General features: G+C 41.1%; 1 protein-coding gene across 1 annotated transcript in view; it reads right to left on the bottom strand.

The window, feature by feature from the left end:
• LOC142496397 (protein CEPU-1-like) overlaps positions 1-19,792 on the bottom strand; it is a 642,293-nt gene that overhangs the window by 24,117 nt on the left and 598,384 nt on the right. The window lies entirely within an intron of this gene.

The following is a 19,792-nucleotide window of genomic DNA, read 5'->3' as shown; positions in this document are numbered from 1 at the left end:
AAAAATAAGTACATTTAGCCCAAGTAACTTGGAAGTAGTGAAGTAGGTGATGACCATATTGTTATATCCAAGTTCACAGGTGACACTTTTGAACGGTACATATTGATGTGGTAGATAAAGACCAATCTGGGACTCCCTTGCCTTCTGCCTTGTCAAAGTGTAAGGATGCAAAATGTCAATCATCATATTGGCAAGAAAAGCTTAGACAGTTGGATATGAATAGCGTTTGCTCTATTACTGTATATGCTTATATCATGATTTATAGAAAACTGTATGTGCTTCCCCTAAATAAATGGAAACGGCAGTTAATGATTTGGTGTTCCTACCCTCTGTATACTTTCCTAATACAACATAATCTTAGTAAATACCCTAACCGCCATGAAATAATCACATTCAACTCTATGACTGGTCTCACATCAGTAATGCCGTATGCATCACAGTAAATGGAACAATGTGCTACAGTATATCCACTTTGTAGAATGGAAACAGGGATAAAAAAAAGAAATACTTCTCTCCTAGAAATTAAAAAGTGTACTGGAGACTGATTCCCATTCCCCTGCACTCTCAGGGATGGGCGAGGACTGTATTCAGAGGTGAGAAAACATAGGATAAGACATAAGAATGAAAGAGGGAAGAAAAGAGGATTTGTGTAAGTAAAAGGGGACAGAGAACGTCGGAATGAGACAGATAGCGTAGAAAGAAATGGATACATAAAAAAGGTAGGAAAAGTAGGAGGAGGATGTTATGGGACTGCAGAGAGAGGGAAGGGAGTTGACAGGATGGTCAAATAAAAAAAGAGAGGTGTTTGGGTAAAGAAGCCATGAGAAAAGAATTTGGGATGGTGAAACAGGGAAAGCTGAGGCAGTGAGAAAGAGAAAACGAAGAGACAAAGCTGGGGTGAAAAATAAGACGTAGCAAAAAATAAAATAGGTGATGAGAAAAGAAGGGAACAGATGGAATGAGGAAAAACAATTAAAGGTAACGAAACCAAGGAAAAAGAGCAGTAAAAGGGAATCGAGGACTACTAAAAAAGGAGTGTGGTACCGAACATACAGTAAGAGACACACATTTAGAAGCTCAGAGTCTCATGTAAGTGTTGATTGAGTGTATGGGTTAGAAGGTGGCAGAGCCTGTTTTGTGATAATATATCAGATAGGGACACAGGCAGCTGAGCCCATGTGAAAGACTCTTCCTGGCTGGTGGAGACTGTAGTTCTGCTCTCATAACACATGTAAGACGTAGAAATCCAAACCCTGTGAACAGGTTTCACAATCGTATTAAAGTCCCATGAACAGCTGATGTCTCTCTCTACCTCTCTCTTTGCGGCCAGTCAGCGGACCATTTGCTCAGGGAACAGAAGGATAGAAAACGGACCCTGCCAAACTGGATCATCCTCTCACTTAAAGTGTACTTTTACAATACACTTAAATAGAACCTTTTAAAAGTCTGTGATGTTTTTACAGTCATTTTCGGTTTTCTTAGCACTCTGAGGTTAACTACCTCTGGTCTCTTCAGATAGTTATCAGTCAGTCTGCGTCTTACTTGTTGGGCTGCAAATGTAGATGTGTTTTACATCCTAAAGTGCTGCACTGAATACTGATGCAGGTATCTTTCTAGACACCAAATGGTGCTGAAAACAAAGGGTAATAGAAATAAGTGGCTCCAATCTGTACACCATCACTATGCCTGAAATGTGGGATTTATGCTGTCGTATAACTCAGGTTGGCAGTGAATGTCAGCAGGTACTCCTTTTTTTTTTTGAAGTCTTCACTAATTTTTTGGGGGTATCTGTTTTATGATCAGTCAGTACCCTGTTGAAAGCATTCAGTAACACTTATTTCTGCTTTATAGCGAAGCGTGTTCATTTTAAAGATATGGACACTGACCAAGGAATTGCACCTTTTACGACAGTAGACACAAAATGTTGCAGGAAATGGGTCACCTTCAGGTATCTCATATAGGGGTGCCTTATTGGCATCACTGGCACATGAAGCAGTACAGCCGAGATAATCAATAGCTGACCATCTGCTTCCATGCTTTACCGACATGAGATGCAGTAGATGAAATAGAAACAGCTGGAGTAATTATAAAGGGTATAGGAGTGACATACAGTAAATGCAAAACCAAAGCCAAATTTATGTTGTATTCATTTACACGGAAACCTGCATCGCTTTTCATGTTTCCATGGAGGTCTTTAACATGAAACAAAGTGGCACTAATGTGGCACTTTTCAAGGTAAAATCCTGAAATCTAATTCTAGCTAAATGCATACCCCGTTTCACACTAGCCTTGGATCTGTCTTACTCGTTGGCCGATGATAAACCACTTATAGTGCATATGTACAGTATGCCAGTCTTGTGTATAGTTAGTTATGGAATAGTAAATGCTGCTTCAGTGCAATAGATCTGCATCAACTTTGCATAAAATAGACTCACTTTAAAAGCTGAACATGGAAAAAAAAAAATGTAATAATTATGTACTTTTACAATAATATAAAAATAAAAATAAACAATCACATTTCTAAACACCAACATAATTACACATTAATATTCCTTCCTAATTATTGTTACAAACATCAATGAAACAAACTCGCTGATTGCAATATTTATTTGGGAAAACATTTGGATAAAGACCACTCGGTGTCCCCACCTTTATTAACCACAATGCAGTGGGATATTAAGCTTATCCTGAGTTTTTTAAACTGCCAGGAAGCACAATTGAGGTGGCCATCTTGTTATATCCCAGGTTATGTCCCCAGCTATCAAACAGTCAAAGGTTATCTCGGATTCTGATAAAGAAAATCATCCTGGTACTCAATGTGGTCTTTTTCTAAATCAATATTTCTTTGAAAAAATTGTAGAGTTGGATAAAATGAACCTTTAATAGTCATACATACTGATAACTATTTGTATGCTTCGGCAATCCAATTAGGCATTGAGAATCACTACTTTAGATTATCACGGAGTCACAGGCCCTTCATTCAATAGGCTGTAACACTTAATTCTGGAGCTGAAAAGATCAGCTCTATTCAAATAAATGGGACTAAAATCTTCTACACCAGGAGAAACATATTCACAGCAAATAGGGGTAATAGAGAGCGCAAAGAGCATTTCAATTCTGGTACTGCAAGACAAAGCAGAAAAAGATTGAGCATAACGAGTATCAAGTGATTAAACAGTCAGGCATTCATTTTGTCCTTGGTCTTGCCATCTCTGGTTAACAAGAGATTCATATTTCCATCATTGACAGCAGTCACAATACTTCTGCAAGGGCTGTGTAGGAAGCCAGCAATGGGACTTCAATGCATGGCATCTGTCCATGGTACTGAGAGCTACAGTTATTTCTGTACTGTACTAAGTGCTCAATGTACTACCATTCACACAAAGTGAATGAAAAATATAAATACTGCAGAAATATTCTTAACTTATTTTCTGCCAGAGGAATGAGAAGAGGGTATTATATACAGAATGCTGCTTTTGTTCTCTTTTCACTTTTCATTAGAAATAATAAAATAAACGTTTTCTCACACATGCTTCATTCCAATTCACCTGAATGGCCAAGAACAATCCATAATGGCAATTTGACTTTCGTGAATATGCCTTTCTGTGGGGAAACAGCAGCTATTTTAGTAGCAGTCGATATCTTACAAATAAACAAGTTGACATACCAAGACTGCTGCAGCACAAAAATGAAAGGAAAGGATCGCTAAAGAATGTATGAATAGACTAGTAAAAAATTAAAAACGCATTGACACGAACTATGCAACCCCTGGTTAGGATATAAAATAAACATGGGAACATACAAAGTGTTGTTAGATGTGACTCGTATAGTGTTGCCATTTTTCTAACTGCTGTAAAACCTCAAGCCACATTTCATCCCTGGAAATTTACATATTTAGAAAGCCTTTGTGTGTATCCCAATCGGTGCGGAGTTATTGGACTGTAGCGGCCTTTACTTCCTCTGTTAGGAGGCGGTACAATGAATCCACTATTCTTTCAGTGAAGCAGTACAGTACTTCTTCACTTTTCCCCTGAGCCTCTCAATGTCTAGCTACAGAGCTCTTATTCTAGCATTTCTTTTTCTGAAAATCACTTTCTTCTTCTACCTTGGTGATGCCCATGACTTATAGGAATGTTTTAATCATGATTCCCTTTTCCCATATTTCTCACAAGCTCTATATACAGTATCGAGTTCCTTGACAGTAGAGGCTTCAATCCTTGTCCCTTTCTTTAATCCCACCTCAACCCTAAATAAATATCTGACACCAATCATGGAGGTACAGTAAATGGCCACAGATTTATTGAGTTTACAACATAACCAAATAATGTCAGATCAGATTGCCCAACCACCACTTAAATCCTCTAGCTGCCGGGCCTAGTAGGACCCTATTTATGAAGGACAAAGGCCAGTACAAGGACTGTGACAGGCCCTCCACCCTAGCCAGGGCTTGCCACCGCCTTCAACACCATATAAATCCCCAAATCAATACTGTATTTGGCCCAGGCTCAATCTCATCAAGCCCACTGCCATTAGCTGCGACAAACAATATAATCTTCACATCCAACCCATATAAATTATAACGGAACAGATCCGGGCGGGCAGGAACTTCCCAGCTTCTGGATCATTGAAGTGCTACCCTCACCTGATTCTCTAACTCACATTCCCCTACCCTCCCTTGTCTTTCCTAATTCACTAATCAGCCATTAACCCTATCCTCTTAAATGGACCTCACCCTCCAGTCATGTCCCCTATTCTTAATTATCCTGGGGGTCTTTAGCCTTGATAAGTTTTATGCTGTAGACCAGGGGTGCACAAACATGGGGGAGGACAGCGGGTGCAGAGCAGGGTGGTGGCAGAGGAGGACAGAGGACTACCAGAGCAGAGCAGGGTGGCAGAGTAGTTGGACGGCTGGAGCGAAGCAGGGCGGTCGGGGAAGAAACATACCCCAGTGGTCCAACCCAGAAGTCGTCACTGACTTCCGGTGCCTTCCGCTGCTACAGCGCGCTCCTCCCCAGCCGTCCTCCTCTGCTGCCCTGCTTTTTGCCCGCCGTCCAACTCCTCTGCTGCCTTGCTCCGCTCTGGCAGTTCTCTGTCCTCTTCTCCTGCTGCCCTTCTTTGTCATCGACCTGCTCCTCCCCAGGAGAGGGGATGAGAGGAGAGGGGTGAGAAAGGATGAGAGGAGGAGAGAGAATGAGAGGGAGGATAGGGGGGAGGGGAAATGAAGATTAGGAGAAAGGGGAAAGGAGGGAGTGTGAAAGAGGATGAAATAGGAGTTGAAATAATAACGAAATAATTGCAGTATTATATTATTATACTACACTGATTAATTTTAAAAAAAAATCATATCAAATTTGTCATGTTTTGCTGTTTTAAAATGTGGAAAAATTCACATTCATATTGCATGCCGATTAATAAAAAAAAAATTTCATGTAATTTGGATTGCTTCATGCAGGATGGGGTCGACTAATATCCCCCGATTAATATCACGGATGAAAAGGGGGGTTCGACGTTCAAAGTTTGCTCATCCCTGCTCTGTACATCATTGTAGCAGATCTTCTTTGCACCATCTCTATTTACATACCTTGAGATATGGCCTCCAAAATGGTGAATTAAGTTTGACTAATGATATACAGTATACAGGGTTGCCACCACTCAGGGTTTGACCCAGAGACTACGTGTTTCGGCCGTGTATCGCCAGGCTATGGGTTTACCTGCGAAATCTCTAGACCTTGAAGGAGGAGATGCGGGGAGATGCTGCCGCCGGAAAAGGAAAGATAAGTAAATTTATAAATAAAATTAATACATTCAATTTTGTTTTATTTAATTGCAAAAAGTCTCCAGGTTAGCCTTCAACAGAAGGTGGCAACCCTGACAATATATACTATACTGTAGTAACATTACCACCTCTCTCTTTCTGCTGTTGCATCGCCCTATAAAACTCAGCACCCCCCTTGCTTTACTCTTCACTTTATTACATCCCTTGCCTACTTTCACTTCATCAGTTTTAAAGACTCCCTGGTCCCTGCGATAGTTTAAAGTATAGTACCATTAAATGTGTATACCCGTGGGTTTAAGGACATATAATGTCACTTTTAAAGATATTAAAGAACACCAAACTAAGTACGGATCCATGAGTTATAGTACTTTACAGCTACTCTGGTCACCTGTCTCTACTGTGATTGAACTCCATTTATAACAACTTTCTGTTGTCTTGCCCCCCGGCCAATATCTTATCAATTCAACCCCCATAATAGCCATTCCAAGACCGTTCAACCAGCCTCTTATGTGGAACATTGTGAAAAAGTTTACTAAAGACCAGGTAAGATTCACCCTATCTATTAACAAGCCATGCAGCCAAATAAATCAACCAGATTTGTTTGACATTATCTCCAGCTGGTAAGTTCGGGTGTCCTAGGATCTTGTGAGCATTTGGATTTGAGAACTTCAGCAATTTGGTTTAAGAGAGAGTGGAAAGAATGTCCCTAGTACTTAAGTCACACACTGATTTCTTGTTTAATTTCTTCGACTGAGCCACTGATTGAGCCACATGTGCTGAAGCAGGGATATCCTGAAAACCTTACCTGTTGGTGGCCCTTGAGGACTGGTGTTGCCCACCCCTGCTGACTCTCGTGAAGTGGTACTACATATGCCTCTCTCTAATCCTCTAAAACTACGCCTGTTAACAGCTGAATAGGTCTTGTAGTGGTGTTGCAACACCTACATAATCTCTCTTTTATATATATATCTTTGGATGCATCCCATAACACCCAATAGCCTTTTCAATTCCAGTTAAACAACCACAAAAAAAAAACATTTGTCTCCAATTTCTAGGGTGACTCACGGTGCCTTGGTCTCTCCTGCTGTTCTTTCTACTATAATAACTTTTATGTTGTTCTTCACATAAAGGGATGTTTCTTCTCCTGCCTTTCCCAAAATGTCCTTTATAAATAGACTGTAACCTGGTTTAGCTGCATTAATGATGTAGCTGTGGTATCAACATGAGTTAGTAATATTTCTGTATAGTTCCCTCAAGAGAAACTAACAGGGCAGGTTTTCATGATTTGTATAATTATAATTTAGGTAACTAATTAAACTAGCTCTAACTATCAATTAAAAAACAAGTTGTGTGCGCAGAGCACACGCATTGTAAGTGAAACTTTTGTGAACCACAAATTTTCCCAGCACTCAAACGGAAAAAACAAAGAAGTAAATGGATTCGCCAAAAACGCATTTAATGGTACAGGAATGATGCACACAATGGTCAAACATAGACCGAAAAACACACTATGTACTAGGATAGGGACAAGGACAGGGAAGGGGAGAAGGGAGAGGGGAGGGAGGGAAAAAGGGGAAACACGGGGGGTATAAAAGTCCAGGGCAGGGGGGGCAACGTAACGTTTCGGGGTATAATAACCCCTTCTACAGGCCTGTTCCCAGGATGACCGTAGTCGCCCGGTGTTTCTCTTTATACAGACTGTGTGTGCTGTCTAATATTTTTTGTTTGAAACTTCTTTGTGTTTTGTCAGAGAAATTGTATTTGCGATGGTGATGTTTTTAATTTAATAAAAGAGATTACAGAGTATAATTAATTAAAAAAATAAATTTGTGTTGAAATGTCCATACTATCAGTTGGAATACATGATATAATTGACATGATAACTAAAGTAAGATATATATATATATAAATATATCTCTATATATCCTATATATATATAGGATTGCAAAGTATCTAAATGCCGTTACTCGTAAAAATTCTTGTATTCAATGTAAATTATAAAATCAAAACACAGTTTCAGTGACAAAATGCAAAGAAGTTTGACTTAGAACGGGCATGCTCGGCACACATCCCCTGGTTATTTTATTTTTTTACAATCATTACAGTTACTATATTATATAAATCTATATACAATTCATGTGTTATTTGTGTACACACCTCTTCTGCCTTTTTTATTAAAATTAGTACATTTCTAAGATGTTTGCTATTTGCCCTTCTATATTTATACTCACAGTGGTGTGTGTGTCCCCTTCTATGTGTGTCCTTCTGTGTGTGTGTGTCCTTTTGTGTGTGTTTCCCCTTCAGCGCATGCATGGGGTCGGACGGTCCGTTCTGTGCATGCTCGGAGTTGGACAGGAACTTTTGCTCATGCGCGGACTATGGCTGGAGCTTCTACGCATGAGTGGAGTACAGAGGCCGCTTCTGCGCATGCGTGGCTTAAGGTGGCCCCTTCTGCGCATGCGCAGAGTATGATGGACACTTTTGCACATGCGCGAGAGTACCGAGGTTGCTTCTCCGCATGCGTGAAGTACCGCAGATGCTTGTGTGCATGCACGGAGTACCGCATATACTTCTGTGCATGCGAGGAGAATGCCGGATGCTTCTGCGCATGCGAGGAGTGCGGCAGTTGCTTCTGTGCATGTGCGAAGTACGGCAGTTGCTTCTGCGCATGCGCAGAGTACCGTGGATGCTACTGCGCATGAGCGGAGTACCGCGGATGCTTCTGCGCATGAGCGGAGTACCGCGGATGCATCTGCGCGGAGTATGGCAGGTGCTTCTGCGAATGTGCGGTGTATGATTCTGCTTTCCCTATCAGATTTTTGTGGATGTCTATGCCAGCAAAGAAGTTTCACTTCAAACCCTCCTTGTGTATGTGTTACTCTTAGAACCTGGCCTGCTGGATGCTCCTGGGGATTGAACAAGTTGAAATGTGAAATTCTTTACTCAAGGAGACTGTGATGGCAGATATAATAGATATTTTTTAAAAAAAGGTTGGACATCTTTTAAGAAAGGGAAGGTATACAGGAATATACCAAATAAGTAAACATGGGAAGGATGTTGATCCAGGGAGAAATCTATTTTCCATTACTGGAGTCAGGAAGGAATTTATTTTGCCCCTTATGAGACCTCATTAAATGATATTTCACTGGGGGTTTTGTTTGCCTTCCTCTGGATCAATTTACTGTAAATATAAATACAGGATAAAGTATATGTTGTCTAAATGTAACATAGGTTGAACTTGCAGAACATATGTATTTTTTAACCTCATCTACAGTATGTAACTTAGGAAGCCCTAGCTACATTATTGTCTTTCACCTCCATTATATTGTTTGGCAGAATATACTGGCACCTGATGGATATATGACAATCGTAAGTATGATTCAAACCATGAAACGGTTATATAAACTGGGGACATTGGCTGCAATGTACCGCTCTGCATAAAGATTAACCAGCGCTTCTTGTGCATCACACTGTTTGCAGTTATGTCCAATTCCAAAGCCTTGCTCAGTTCCAAAAGAAAAGAATGAAGGACAGTAGAAAAGTGAAGGAAAGATAAAGGAAGAGGGAGCACAGAAGGAAAGATGAAAACGAAAACAGCAGCTCAGTGCTCCCTACGGAGATGCTGCTCTCTCTGACAATCCCTTTAATAGACAAAGCTTACAGGATACTGCTGCACATATTGCAGAAGACCTGGCCCCAGTGCTGAAACATCTCCCCCCTTTTTCCTCCCTTCCAACTCATCCCCTCAGTAACATATATACGAAAGCAAAGATAACCAATTTACAGCAGAGGGATAAAACACCACGCAGTCTTTCAACTCCTACATTTGTAGTACAGAATTGAAATGGTTAAAGGAATAATTCTCTTGAGGTCTGGTAAAGCAGGGTGTGGGTTAGTAATGCAAAGTTCTGTGAATATTTTTTTACAGGCAAGAGGTTAACTGCTCTGCTGGTATCGCCAGGACCAGAAATTGTAGTTAAGACCACTTGTAAGTTTTCATGCAAAATGAAATTACATAATACTCCTGCGATCTCATCAATAGTTTAGATGAGAATGGGTTTAGTAGGATGAACAGATTCAATAACCTACAGGTCCTTTTCGTCTTCCTATTACTAGGTGTCTATCACCATTCACCTTTTGATGGACATAATCAAAAGGTCATGCACTGCAGGTTTCTGCATTCTCTTTTTTAGTGTGCCGCACAATAAGATGGATAGACTTGATGGGAGGTCCTTCTAGACTCCTCATTAAGGTGTCAACATGCAATTAGATTTTCAGATTCAGTGGTGCATACGGCAGGTCTCTAACTATTCATGGCGAGGATTTTCTTTCTCCATTCTTAATCTTAAGTGCATTGTGTGAATGTTGTACTGTGAAGCACTGCATATGTCTTATGTCATATAAAATAAGACAGTAATGCACATTATGTTCTCCTGTCACGTATTGATGGGAATTCCACAGATAGGTTGAATAGGTTCAGCTAGTGCATGTGTGTGTTAAATGGTCAGTTTGTAGGGTGGGAAAGAATTAATGGGCCTTAGCTTCATTTAGATTTTGTGTGATTCTGTTAGTTTTTTCTTAAGCATTAGTTCTGTTTGCAAAAGAAAATTGCAGATTAAAGCTCTGTAATGTTCAGAGAATCTCAGCACTATAGGAAATGTTGAATCCCCCCACCCCCCTGAACCTTTTCTTATCTACATAGGACACACCACAGCCAAGATCAATGCAGCTCTTTCTGTCTCCCCAAATACCCTGTGTCTAACGCCCCCCTTCCACCCCCATAGCTCAGATGTAAGGCTTCTATGACCAGGTAATTAAGCTGCAAACAATGGACAGGGAATTGGAGATTAATGCAGCTCCGGATGAAGTAGGAAATCATTTCCAGCTAACAAAGCGAAGGATGATTGTAAGAGTGAGCACAATTCAGAAGGGTAGATGCGGGGGTCTGTGGACTGATAAACAGGCCGGACACTTCTTCAGAGATTTAGCCAAGGAATGTTCCTGGCCACTGAATTCCTTACATGAAGCACGTTTCTTCCAGGCACATCTCGTCCGTTAATGAGATTCAAATACAACATTGCTTGTCGAAGTGACCCCACCACTGCTATTGTGATCTGCAGAGTATTACTCCACTAACACATTGGGCCTCATGCAGTAAAGTCTGATAGAAAAAAATCGCCAGGGATTTTAAATCGCCATTTTTTACAGCGTTGCTATCACGGGGTTGAAAGCCCCGAATACCTGTGATAGCAACATTTGCAAACATGGCGAGTAGCCGCGCATGAGATGCTCGGCCATCTGAAAAGGGCTCACCTGGCGAGTTGATTCTGCTGCAGAGAGAGAGCCACCTCTCTCTCTGCGCAAATCTCGGTGGAAATTAATTATTTTGAATTTAAATTTTATTACTAGTGTACATGAGCAGGGGGTCACCAGAACAGAACCGTGTTGATTTCAGGTCTGGGGACCCACTGCTTCCCGAGATAGAGGGTACCGGTATCTCCTATGCATTTAAATGTCCTGGTCATGGGGAGCGGGACATTTCAATGCATAGGAGATACCGGCACCCCATAACAGGGCCTGTATCTCAGGAAGCAGGATGTCCCCGGACATGAAATCAACAAGGTTATTCTCTGGAGACCCCCTGCTCATCTACACTAGACTTAAAATTTATATTAAAATATGTAGTAAGCACCAATACACAACCCACCCCCTGTGCCCACACATAAAACCATTATTTATTTATTTTAACACACGATTGATAACATAGGCTGGCGGGGGTCCCATGGTGGTCTCCACAGGCATCCAGGGGTCTCGGATGGTCCCCGTGGACATCCGGGGGTCCCTGTGGGCATCCGGGGGTTCTCAGGTGGTCCTCGGGGGGGGTCCGGTGGGTGTCCAGTGGCCTGCGGTACCATTCAGCGTCCTCATCAGCGTCCTCATCAGCATACTGAAGGGCCAGGTCCTCCGTTGCCAGAAAGAATACAATCTAATGGCACCTAACCCCTTAATCACCTTAGTGGTCAATAACCGCTATAGTAATTAAGGGGTTAACCTACCCTCCCCTGCTACCCACCCAGGAGGCCTAACAACCACCCCGGACCCACTATACTCACCCTGCACCCATTGATTTCCTCTCCAAATCGTTTTGCCAGGAAAGGTTGGCAAGAAGGTGGTGAGAAGCTGCCGATAAGCGGCAAAACGGCACTTAGAAATAAAAATGCATTTTTCCTGCATTGGATTCATGCCGGGAGACTCTGGAGCTGATACCCATTATTATCACCACCAGAGATCCCCAGCATGAGTCAGATGCATGAAAAATGCATGTACAGGCAACTTCATTACCTTAGGCAAGGAAGGGGATAACCACAGTACAGTAATGTGCAAAATAACTATTATCCAGATATGGATAATAGATAATTTGCCCATTATTAAACAAAATAAATATCACTAAAACCTACACTGCTATAGACACATACAGAGCATAACCCCATCTTTACTAGAGCCGGGGTGCGCAAACTGAGGGGCACGCCCCACATGGGGGTGTGAGATTTTATGGGGGACGGGCGCAGTGCTTACAGAGGCCTAGCGGTCTTCCCCATCTAAATGTCGGGGAACCGCGCAAGGCCTCCGTAATTCCCTCTTACTTGCTCTCAGCTGACGTCTGGTGACGCGTCGCCATGACAACGTGGCATCAAATTATGCTACGGGGTAAAATGGCAATGCGACGTCACATGACATTGTAACGTTGCCGATGCCAGAGAAAAGGTAAGGGGGGGGGGGGCACGATCAAGGGAAGAGAGATGGCAGGGAGCGGAAAAAAATGTTGTGCACCCCTGTACTAGAGCATTGACATACTAGCCCCTCCATTCTAGAAAGATTGGCAAAATGTGGCTAGTAAGGATATTGCCCATAGAAAAACATTAAAAAACATTTAACAAAATATAAATTACATTCAAATTAAAATATAATCAAACTCTAGCCTTTTAACCCATCCCTGTGGCAACCTAAATTCTCAACGGGGCCCAGATAGCCACATTATCAATCAATGAACACCCTAAATAAATAAAAGGTATTACTTTTCCCTGCCGGCATGAAGGCCATCTTCCTCATCCTCAGGGGCACCAGCAGATAAATACAATAAATAGCCAATGCCCAACCATAATAAAAAAATTAAAAAAACAATTCGCTCCTGACGGCCAATAAAAATAAAAGCAATGAATATGAATCCCTGGCCAGTGGAATAAAAATAAAGGAAAAAAATATCAAGCAGGAACAATAAATCCAACATTGGGAAGCTATGGATCCTCTGTTGATTGAAGAGCCATCTCCGGTGAGTAGTTCTTCCTTGTTCCTTTTAAGATGTCTTCTTGCTTTTCTTCTTTCGAATGTTGACTCGTCATCTTCTTCTGGTCAAATGAGATGCAACTGGCCTTATATAAGGCCCGTAAATTCAGATTTACCCAGTCACATGTGATCCTCTAATTTTTGCCTGAAAATGGCATCACATGCAAAATTGAAGCAATCACATGGTACATCAAGCAAGGTTGATGTACCATGTGATTCCTTCCCTTTATAGGTGACCTCACACACAGGACCAAAAAAGGGAAAGAATCACAGGTTACATTAACCAATCAGGTTGCTTGATGTACCATGTGATTGCTTCATTGTTGCCGGAGATGTAATTTTCAGGCAAAAATTACGGGATCACATGTGACTGGTCAAATGTGACACCACTGGCCCCATATAAAGCCTGTTATGTTTAATTTGACTGGAAGAAGATGATGAGTCATCATCTGGAAGAAGAAAAGAAGGAAGAAAACAAAAGCAAGAAGGCATCTTTAAAATAACAAAGAAGAACTACAGCTAAACCCCGTTATAGCGCGATCCGCTACAACGCAGATCCGCTTAACGCGGTGTAAGCGTGGCTCCCGTTTTTTCAAAGCTAAGCTTTTTTTTTCAAAGCTTTATTGCTAACGGACAACACACACAAACACACACACACAGACACTACATACATGAGGCAGGGGCCGCAGCATTGTAAAATGTTAAATACCTGTGTTACATGTTTCTTGTGTCTTGTTTCTTAGGTATGTACAGTAGATCGGTCTGTGTGTTTGTGATATAGGGATGTCTGTATTTTCTTGTCCTTTATGTAGTTTGTGGTGCCGAGGAAATTAATGTCTATGAGAATGGTAAAATTACTGCTGGGATGAATTTAGCTAAGCCTTTCATGAACAAACAATCAGGATATAATCTACATAGAGAATATCTGAACAATATAGCTGTTATTGGTCCTTTACTAGAAGAAAGCATTTTAGCTACTGTACGCTGGACATGTAATCCCTCTACACCAAAATTCCCCTCAAAGATAGTCTAGCAGAATACCAAGAATACCTTGAGCAACAAGATCTACCAACAGAGACTATTATACAATTAAACAAATTCATACTTACACATAATTACTTTTCATTTGGTGAGGACATCTACTTACAAAAGATGGAGAGAGCCATGGGCACAAGAATGGCACCTCAATATGCAAATCTGTTCATGGCAAAAGTTAGAAAACTATTTCTTGTCCACCTGCAGCACCAAACTGGCTTACTGTATTTCCTCTATGTAGATGATATCATGATTAATTGGACTGCCAATTGAAAGGATCTCGTCCAATTCCATAAAAGGTTTAATGAATTCCATTGCACCATTAACCTAAAACTCCCCTGCGTGGGGTGCCGCCGATTCCCTGATCGCGCCGGCAATTTTTTTCTCTCTACTATTCAATGCTTTATTGCTACCTACACACGGAGACAGACATACACACGGAGATACACAGACACACAGAAACAGACAGACACACCATCCCCCACACAATGGCTGATCCGTGGTGTCGGAGCCCCAGCATCCTGCTCCAGGTAAGTCCTGCATGGGAGTGCTGCCAGTTCCCCTGATTGTGACGCCCATTTTTTTTTTCATTTTTTTCTGCGATCCCGGTTATAACGCGGTTGTATCTTGTGGACCCAGAGCACCGCGTTATGACGAGGTTCAGCTGTACTCACCGAAGATTGCTCTTCGATCAATGGAGAATCCATTGCTTCCGGATTGGATTTATTGTTCCTGCTTGATATTATTTTTTTGTTTATTTTTGTGCCCTCTGGCAGGGATTCAGTTTTCATTTTTTTTGGCTTATAATTTTTATTAGATATTGGTCTACAGCTGTTTTTTTTATTTTTATGTTTGTGCATTGGCCCTTTATTAAAATTATCTACTGCTGCCCCTGAAGATGAGGAGAACAGCTTTCATCCCAGCAGGGGAAAGTACTACATTTATTTAGTGTGTTCATTGATTGCCAATGTGGCTATCTAGGCTCCCGTTGAGGGCTTAGGTACTGTAGCCACAGTGACAATCAATGGATTAAGGCAAGAGTTTGATTATGTTCTTGTATTATTGTAATGTATATTTTCTTTAATGTATTTTTGTAATGCTTTTTTAGGGGCAATATCCCTATTAGCCTAATTTGGCAAATAGGGCTATTGACCATTACTGTGGTGGGGGTGGTTGTTTTGTATGGGGGATAGGGGCTGTGAGAGATGGGGATATCTGGATGGATTAATTCCTTAGTTACCTTAGCTGTTAGTAAAGATTTACAACCTTCTAAGGTGGTCAAGGGGGGTAGTGTAGTTTTATGTTTATGTGTATATTATTATCATCTATTTCAGGTTGGTGTAGCTTATCTTGCCTATATATATATTAGCCAATATATTGGCCAATATATTCATAGGGAAGACAGGGCTAACATCTGCATGGACTAGGTGATATATGCATTATATATATGTATCTCTAGAAGCAGGGGGTCCCCAGAGCTGAAAGTAATGGTGTCCAGTCTAGGGACCCCCTACTTCAAACCATTGGTTTGAAGTAGGGGGTCCCTAGACTGGACACCATTACTTTCAGCTCTGGGGACCCCCTGCTTCTAGAGATACAGACAACCGTAGGTGCTGCCGGTATCTTTCTGCAGTTTCAATGTCCCGGGATCGTCTTCCTTTTGGTCCACATGACCGGGACATTGAAACTGAAGAGTGATACCTGGCACCCTCTATCGATGCGTGTATCTTGGAAATCAAGGGTTTCCCAGAGCTGAAATTAATGGGGCCCCGGAGAGCCCTGCTTCAAAACTAGTTTTAAAAAATAGTCAGTCCTTGTTGGGACTGATCTGCAAAAATCATTGGGCCAATGGAAAAGGCCAAACTGAGGAGAATTTAAATCAGGCGAAAAATGTCACCCATCTCTAAAAGTATATCTAGATGACTCTGACACTTTCTATTGGTCGCACAAGTGAGCCCTTATCCCACTGTCATTGTGTGCCTACTGAACAAGTATTTTTGAAGGTAGGTAAAAAATTGGTTGAACAGCGGGATCCAACTAAAAAAGCACTCACCAGTTGTTGAAAAAATAAAACAAGTTTAATCGTTTACATGATTAAAAAACAAAAAACAAGAAGAAAGGGCTACTTAGCCTGAAACGCGTGGGAGACTTGTCCTGTACTGTCTTCTTGTTTTTTGTTTTTTAATCATGTAAACGATTAAACTTTTTTTATCTTTTCAACTTCGTTGGATCCTGCTGATCAACCAATTTTTTACCTACCTTCATCATCCGAGGATTGGAGTGATGCACTTCCGTAGCGCAGGTACTTTGGAGTTTCGCGACACATCATAGGAGAACGCCGACAGAGGATGGGCACCTCCACGTGTAGCGAGACATTGAGCATCAGCCAGGAGTCTTCGGTCTGAGGCCCCAGTCACCACTTCGGCTCCAGCACGCGGGATCTCCACAGCTACGACTAAAGAACTCAGGTATTTACTCATATATCTCTGGACACAAGGGGATGCAGAAGTCAGGACCGAGAACTACATAGAAGGTTGGGGAAGTAGAGGTATGGTTTTTGGCTTACTTCATTCTCTCCTCCAGTTCTCCTATAGTGTCCATCTTTCCCCTTCAGTTTATTCTTTCAATCAGCATCATACCACAATATCATCTGTTTATGGCTTTATACCTGCTACGCTACCGAAGTAGATCCATACCACACTATTCAAGATTTTATTCATGAACACTATTTTTGTGTCTCCTTGCCACACATTGAGAGTTCCCATACTGCTATTTTTGGAGCATAAAGTAGTCACTAATACACCAAAATGAACAAGTATTTTTGCCTGGTGGAAAAAAACCTTTGTACATCGGGAGCTGGATGGTCTGCAGAGTCCAAACCCCCCCCCCCCCCTCTGTGGTAGACAAGACAGCATACTATAACGTTTAATCCCCTATTTATAAATTCCAATCTTAATTTCTCGCAAAGATAGGTTAGAGGACAAAAACTCCTGTGTACGTTGTGCATTACCCTCCTGGCTTCATGTTTTGTGAAATCTTACACTGCTGCAGGAACGTGTTGAATATATCTCCATCCAATGCTAATGAGACCTACAGTACAGGGTACACTGTTAAATTACCTTTTCACTGCGAAAGATTTGAAGAAGTTCAAAAACGCATATAATCGACACAAAGGCAACCTAAATATGAAAGACACCAGGAGTCAAATAGAGTCCAAGATGCTACAGCAAGTTGAAAAACTTACAGACTTAGTAGGCCAATTGGTCATCTGTTGCAATTTTCTATTTTTCTGTGTTCTCCCTTAACCCCTTTACTAGTAGAAGAAACACTTTATGAAAATACTGCTTTATGAAATATTACTGCTAAAGCATTGAACATTTCTCTATTAAACTCCGTATTGCCAAAAGGGCTTTCCAACTATTCCTCTGTAAAGCACTTCAGTGCTGCAGAGATCTGAAAGACATTGCTTCTAACTCCTCTCCAATCCCTCCTATTACGCTATAAAAATCTTCTCCAAATCAACACAGGTTAAAATAGGTACAAAATACAGTGGTGAGAAAAAGTTTGTGAACACCAATTATAATTACGGACATTCCATAGTTTTTCCATGATAACTTCTTGGATCAAAGCCAGTCTTTTCTTAAAAATCCAATAGGGGTTACAGTAACCAATTCCATGTACAGCTCAAACCTGTTGTAGCACAATCCGCTACAACGCGAATACGCTTATAACGCGGTCTGAGCGTGGCTCCTGAGATTTGAAAACCTCCATTTTGCCGCGCGAGGACTTACCGGCATCTAGATCTCTCTCCTCTTTGCCGTCAGCTCTCTGATCACTTCATAGGGCTGTGTCCACATGCTCTCCTCTTTGCAGCTGTCAGCTTTCATGCGCAGCGTCGCAGAGGAGAGTCACATGACACAACACACATTTTTTAAACATTCAATTCAATGCTTTATTGCTAACGGACACATACACACACCTCCAACCATGTGGGAATTGAACATTAATACATTTTACATAATACACATGAAGGTATCGAACTCAGGACTTTCCATATACTGGTACCAATGCATTACCTCTACACCACAGGCTTGGTGTGACAAGACAGACCCTATAAATCACAGTGCACAGTGTACTATGTAAATGTTAAGTTTCTTTCTAAGGTCTATGACATCACACAGTCCTTGTGGTGTAGAGGTACAGAATTGAGCTAGCATATGAAAGGTCCTGGGTTTGATTCCTGTATGATATGGTCCAATTATTAAATTATAAAAAAATTTAAATAATACATTATAAATTATTGTTTTATTTTTATTATATTGTATAGTTTATAAATTATTTATACCATATCATACAGCAAAGAGGTGAGAGATCTAGATGCCGGTATACTGGTATCGTGCGCCAATTTTAACGTGATCCAGGTTATAACGCAGTCTCATTCTGTGGCCCCCAGGGACCGTGTTATAACGGGGTTCAGCTGTATTTTGAAACAAAATTATGTATGAATTAGACAAACAATGAGTAAGAGTCAGGGTATGTGCCAAAGTAAGTGAAACCCTGGTTTAATCAGATAAATTAAAGGGGTAATTAGAATCAGGTGTTTAAATAATTAGGTAGATAGTCAGGTGGAAGTTTGGGAGGCCCCACCCAATATAAAAATCAGAAACTTTGTGAGTTGGTCTTCACCGTACACGTGTGTGGAAACATGTCATGCCACGATCAAAATAAATCTTTGATGACCTCAGAAAATCAGTTATTGATGCTCATCAGTCTAGAAAGGGAAACAAAACCATTTCTAAGGATTTGAATCTCCACAAATCTGCTGCTAGAGAGTCTACAAATGAAGAAACATTAAGACCACAATCACTTTACCCAGGGGTGGTCGTCATACCAAAATCTTTCCAAGAACAAACCGGCAAATAATCCACAAAGTCACAAAGAGTCCCAGAGTAACATCATAAGATCTGCAGGCCACTCTCGCCTTGGCTAATGTGAGTGTTCATGACTCAATGATCAGAAAAAGACTTCTCTTTTTCTCTTTGTTCTCTGGACATACGAGTCAAAGGTACTTGAACGGTTTGGCCTCAATGAGAAACGTTGTGTATCAAAAAACAAACACTGCGTTCGAACAGAAGTACCCCATCCTAACTGTCAAGCATGGTGTTGGGAGTGTGATGGTTAAGGGCTGATTTGCTGCCTCAGGACCTGGACGGCTTGCCACCATTGACACAACCATGAATTCTGCATTGTATCAGAAGATTTTAGAGGAGAATGTGAGGCCATCCGTCTGTGAGTCATGAGTTGAAGCTGGCCTGTAAAGTGGAATGGGTCAAAATTCCTCAAAACCAATGTAAGAGACTGACTAGTAGTTACAGGAAATGCTTACAGTAGATGAAGTCATTGCTGCTCAAGGGGGTGCCACCAAGTACTGAATCTAAAGGTTTACATACTTTTTCACACATGAATATTGAATGTTGAATAATTTGTGGATAAAGAAAATGTTGGAAAAGTATTATGTGTTTGTGTCATTTGTTTGATCAGGTTATCTTGATCTATTATTTGGACTTAGATTAAGATCTAATAAAATTTTAGGTTTCAAATATGTGAAAATCTTAAGGGGTTCACAAACGTTTTCTT

Source organism: Ascaphus truei, chromosome 6 (genome assembly GCF_040206685.1).
Source record: "Ascaphus truei isolate aAscTru1 chromosome 6, aAscTru1.hap1, whole genome shotgun sequence".
NCBI classification, from domain to species: domain Eukaryota; kingdom Metazoa; phylum Chordata; class Amphibia; order Anura; family Ascaphidae; genus Ascaphus; species Ascaphus truei.
This window is presented reverse-complemented; position numbering and strand designations above follow the sequence as displayed.